The sequence below is a fragment of the Protopterus annectens genome, chromosome 17.part0 (genome assembly GCF_019279795.1).
Source record: "Protopterus annectens isolate FY-2018-M chromosome 17.part0, PAN1.0, whole genome shotgun sequence".
In the NCBI taxonomy this organism is placed as follows: domain Eukaryota; kingdom Metazoa; phylum Chordata; order Ceratodontiformes; family Protopteridae; genus Protopterus; species Protopterus annectens.
In genome coordinates, this window is record NC_056751.1 from 671,534,104 (window position 1) to 671,540,103 (window position 6,000).

Sequence of the window (6,000 nt, forward strand, 5' to 3'; positions counted from 1 at the left end):
CACTTTGCTACCCTTTACATGGAACAGCCAGATCAGTCTCTTGTTGATATTTTCCACTCATAGAAAAGCACTGTGGTAGTGTAGGCTCTAAATCAGAATGGGCTACTGTAAGAAGCTGACTGCTTGTGGGAAGACCTACCACTGGTGGTAATGCTTTCTGAATCTCAGCCAATATTTTGTATTTCAATTTACACTTGGTCCCCTCCCTCACCAAAAAAAAAAGTTTCCATACTCTTTTAACACTATATTTATTACTACTCCATTCAACATGTTCTCTAGATTCACATTCAGTGTGACTGAAGTCAGAAATGCTTCTTACAGTCTAGTACCACTGTTGTAGTATACATTTACAGAACAATGTGAAGTAAGGCAGAAATCTGGGTGATTTGGTTAGTACAGTAGTGAAGGGATAGTATTCCCATGACTTCTACTTCTGTCTGTAAATTTTTTATAATATTGTAAATGTTTAGTGGGAGCTCCATTTTTCTGTCCCATAAGACATCGGCGCAATGATACTAGTCCTGGAAAATGTATTGAAAACAATGACAATTTTTTCTTTCACAATTCAGGGTAGTCTACATTCATAACATGGAAATGGCATGATTTTTTATTTCTGACTGGGAAAATGAAGAAAAGAAATTGGACTATGTATAGAAGACCATTTGCTGCATAGCCACTTTCTGCCAAATAAACCCATAGAAACTGTTAGATGTTTCCACTTCTTGCAGTTTTAAATTCATCTACCTGCACATAATACATCCTCCAACATGAATGCTTACAATTCATATATACAAATAAATATTTCTATTGAAAAGCCAAGGAACATTAGATCAATAAACAATATCCTAAGAGGATCACATTGAGAGCTAGCAAGATGGAGGATCACAATATCAAACAGGTGGACAAGCTCCCATACAGGACTTGTAGTAGCACGTATTCCTATGTCTGCACCCTTCTTGAGTTTCAAGGTTTAAGGTTTTACGGTGTTGTGGTCCATGATCTTGCTGGCTCTCGTTTGCAATAGTTTTATTTATTTATTTCTTTCTTTCTTTCTTTCTTTCTTTCTTTCTTTCTTTCTTTCTTTCTTTCTTTATGATTTCTTGACCAGGCAAGTCCAATGGGGTAACAGTGCCCCTTTTCAGTGGAGGCCTGGGGAGTGAAGTTCCACAAATGAATTATATACAGAATTAGAAGATGACATAGACATTGTACAGACAAGTGATATTTTAGACAATTACTGTAATATACTAACAGCATGCTAGGATGCATAGTATGTTATATAAAATGGTAGCATGTCAAGTTAGACTTACTGCAATCATGTTGTAATGCAGTAATGCATCATCTTAGACTGGCATAACTGAATACTGCATACATTATAATAGAAAAACAAAATACTTTCAGGATAGTGTTTCCTGATGTGAAAATCCTTGACTTTTCAACAGTAAATGACAGATAAATATTTATATAAACTGGATTGTGTAAAAATGATTTGTATTCTTACTGCAAGACAGATTTCTATATTATTTCTTCAAATAACAGTGGCTCAGGCATCTTTGCTAGAAAATTCAAGGCAGTGATTTGGGGTATTTGAAATGGACGGCACAGTGGTGCACTGGTAACGTTGTTACCTCACCATAAGAGGTTCTCTGGGTTGATTCTCAGCTGGAGTGCCTTATGTGCAGAGTCTGCATGTCATCCCTGCATTCATGTGGGTTTCCTGCAGGTGCTCTGGTTTCCTCCCATGTTTCAAAGTCATGAGTCTGGAGCATTTGTCCCCAGGCCTCTGCTGAAAATTGGCTTTATTCCTAGTCAGACTTTCTCGGTAAACAAATGTTAAATAAATAAATCTCATATTGATACCTCGTGCTGTACTTGAAGCCATAGCATACATTCAATTATAAGAACTACATAAAAAGGTGATTAAAAAAGGGGGGTGGGCTGTCAATCTGTATGATACAGTGGCACCATAGAACAGACATTATTCAGAACTCACTACAATTCATTTAAAAACCATACTGAGGTTTGATGAGTAAGAGTCTTTCCAGATAATAAATGGTTGTGATAGCTGAACTTAAAGTCAGGATAAAAATAATGTATTAGGGAACTAATACACACACACACACACACACATACACACACACACACGCACACACACGCACACACACACACACACACACACACACACACACACACACACACACACACACACACACACACACACACACACACACCTACATCTGCAATTTCCTTCAGTTTTTGGTTTGCACTTTATATTTATCAACCCTTTCTCTCCTTGCGGGTCCTTAGTTCATTTTCTCAGTCACATGACAGTTTTCAATTTTTGACAAAATGTCAGTATAACTACTTGTAACTCTTTTTTTCTACTTCCAGATTCCTTTGAGTCTTACAGGGATAAAGGTCTACATATCTGAAGAATTAAATGAGTGCAGGGGAAATGGCTTACATGACATGGAAAAAGAAAGTAACAGGGAACAGACAGCAGACCTTCTTAACCCAGAAACAGAAATATGGATACTACAAAAAAAATCAAATGTTTAAAAAAGTGCACAGAGTACTTTAATCTCACCTAGGCAATTACAGTCAATACATAAAATAAAACGTTGAGTTTTTTAATGTCTAAATTTAGCATTTACATCTTGCGGCTACACCTTCTTTCTGCTACCCATCTTTTTTCCTTTACACGACTTCTACAGTTACATATTCAAGCCGAAACTTTGAAACACCGCATCCCTTTCATTTTGGAGATAGTGAACTAGTTGGTGATAATGCAGAAACATTTGAAGGAACAGACAATGAAGCGGTTCTTTTCTTGAAATTACTTAATTTCTACACCTGCCAAATCAATGGACTGTGCAATGGTGCAGTTGTAAGCTTGTACAGTTCCCGAGCTGGTAACCCTCAACTGTATGGGGAGCCAAAAAATAAAAAAACAAAACAACAAAGATCTAATCCCTTCAAATTGAAACAAAAAAAAAAGTTCTTTGCAATATCACACAAGGACTGCTAATAGATAGCACATGCGGTATCAGCACTCATTTTTAAATAAAGTGTTCCCTGTGTGGCACTGTGATTGCGAAAATGCTTCAGCCCTGACTGTAAATGCACCCCCCAAAACTTTAAACCCGGGTGGCTGCCCACTTTACCCTACTCTGGATGGAATCCATTACCAGGAATCAGAGGTATCTCAAGCATTCAATACTCTGTCCAGCCGAACAGCTATCTATTGGAAACTGAATCCCTCCCTCAACTCAAAATTCCACTGATTCTACTTGTCTGTTACTTCACATGACAGTTAAAAACTTGATTTTAGTTTTGGCACAATAACATTATATATATATATATATATATATATATATATATATATATATATATAAATATGTAAAATCTATATTCTATTAATCTACCTATCTATCTATATGGGTCTACTTCACATACCTGAAATATCACATAACCGAAGACCATATAACTGAGCCGAGAACACCAAAACTTCAAATAAATGAATGATCACAAAGCCGAAATGCTTCCCCACAGTAAGTATCTCCTGGACCAAAAACTCATGGAGAACATACTGCACCATCTACAATCTACCCTGGTGGGGGGCTATGCTCCCACACCTTCCAATGTGGGGAGCTGCATCCGTCATACCATCCCTAGCTAAATATACCAACTCTGGGATAATACTACAGTGGGGAAAAGGGTAAATCTCCCCTTGTTGGCTCAGTGGTTACTTAGCTTGGGGAAACATTTCAGCTTTGTGATCATTCATTTATTTGAAGTTTCAGTGTTCTTGGCTCAGTTATATGGTCTTTGGTTATATATATATAGTCTTTTACAATATTCGCTGAGAATATTTTACTCCCAACCATTATTTTACTTTACTCCATGTCATGTCAAATCATCCGATCACAGATATAAATAATTTGCATGTAGTGGATTTGTATGAATCTTTCCAAAATAATCCGTGCCTGTTCTGAGTTTGTAGCCATTAAGATTCCTTGTAGTCTTCACTGTTTACATATTATAAACCCTTTTGTTTTAATGTATTGGTGATATTTATCTTTTGTATAATTAATGTATTGAATCAATTTATTGTTATTTTCATATCATATAATGATGTCTATTTTGTAATTTGTATCTTGTGCCTATGACAAGAGACATGATTGAAAATACTGTTCAGAACAGCATACCTACTTGGTTAAAAGAAATAAGCGCAGTGACTACTCCTGACTCATTCCCAATGGATATCTTTCTCATCCTCTTGTGTGCCAGTAATGGAACTCTGTCACAAATCACATTTGAAGTGAGGCAGAGCCCTCAAATGCAGCTATGTGTCTACCCTTTCACACACCTAGTACTAGGGCAGGATAATTCAATGCACTAACATATATGAAAGCTAAAAAACAAAGCCCAACTTCCAGGAATAACAAGTACATGTGCTGCATTTGATTGCACCTGGCTACCCACGTCTCTCAACTTCCATCCTAATACTGGTCATGCCTTTTACATACTCAGAAGTATTTCTTGACTCCAGCGCAAGCTGAATGTAAGACAATAAGAGCAGAGAAGTAAGCATTGATGTGCCTTTTTTAAATATACCAATTTCTTTAATATGGAATTTGATCTGATAGTTCAGTATCAGGTGTATTTCTCACTGATCTAGTGCTATGCAAAGCAAACAATGTACTGCACATCTCAGAACCAACTACATAAAATCCACAAATTTTAAGAAACAAGCTACAGCAATGAAAACGGAGTCAATGTATCAGCTGAGATATCAGTTTACCTACTGATTATGGAGTCAATGTATCAGCTGAGAGATATCAGTTTACCTTCTGATTATGGAGTCAATGTATCAGCTGAGAGATATCAGTTTACCTACAGATTATGGAGTCAATGTATCAGCTGAGAGATATCAGTTTACCTACTGATTATGGAGTCAATGTATCAGCTGAGAGATATCAGTTTACCTACTGATTATGGAGTCAATGTATCAGCTGAGATATCAGTTTACCTGCTGATTATGGAGTCAATGTATCAGCTGAGATATCAGTTTATCTACTGATTATGGAGTCAATGTATCAGCTGAGAGATATCAGTTTACCTACTGATTATGGAGTCAATGTATCAGCTGAGATATCAGTTTACCTTCTGATTATGGAGTCAATGTATCAGCTGAGAGATATCAGTTTACCTTCTGATTATGGAGTCAATGTATCAGCTGAGAGATATCAGTTTACCTACTGATTATGGAGTCAATGTATCAGCTGAGAGATATCAGTTTACCTACTGATTATGGAGTCAATGTATCAGCTGAGATATCAGTTTACCTGCTGATTATGGAGTCAATGTATCAGCTGAGGTATCAGTTTATCTACTGATTATGGAGTCAGTGTATCAGCTGAGATATCAGTTTACCTGCTGATTATGGAGTCAATGTATCAGCTGAAATATCAGTTTACCTACTGATTATGGAGTCAAAGTATCAGCTGAGAGATATCAGTTTACCTGCTGACTTATCCGTATGTATGGTCAGCTGAAAGTCCTTTTTTGTAAGTCAAATACTCTGCTACTTTAGCTATATCTGTGGTATATGGGGACAAAGTCTTCATTGTAGGCCAACTTACCCAGGTTTGACCTGTAGCCAGGGATCTAAAGGAGTCAGCTAAGGAAGAGGTAGGACTGATTGACATAGGTTTATCCATTTGGGGAGGGGTGGAATGCACCCCACTAGAGAAGTGACAGCCTGCCAAGGAAGGTGTCACTGCCCAGCTTGGAGCATCTGGTGAGTAGAAGTGCATAATCATGTAAGGCCCAAGTGCTGCAGCCAATGCACTGTTACTGCAAAGCAATAAGTAGAAAGGTTAGTGGCAGAAAGATAAGGGGCTTGAATACCCCATAGGGTGATGGCCCATGATCCACAATTCTCATCTTCCATGCCTGGTGTCCTTAGATACAGAGAATGTATAGGCCAAAGCAGGT

General features: G+C 37.5%; 1 protein-coding gene across 1 annotated transcript in view; it reads right to left on the reverse strand.

The window, feature by feature from the left end:
- LOC122791747 (intelectin-1a-like) overlaps positions 1-6,000 on the reverse strand; it is a 478,747-nt gene that overhangs the window by 154,533 nt on the left and 318,214 nt on the right. The window lies entirely within an intron of this gene.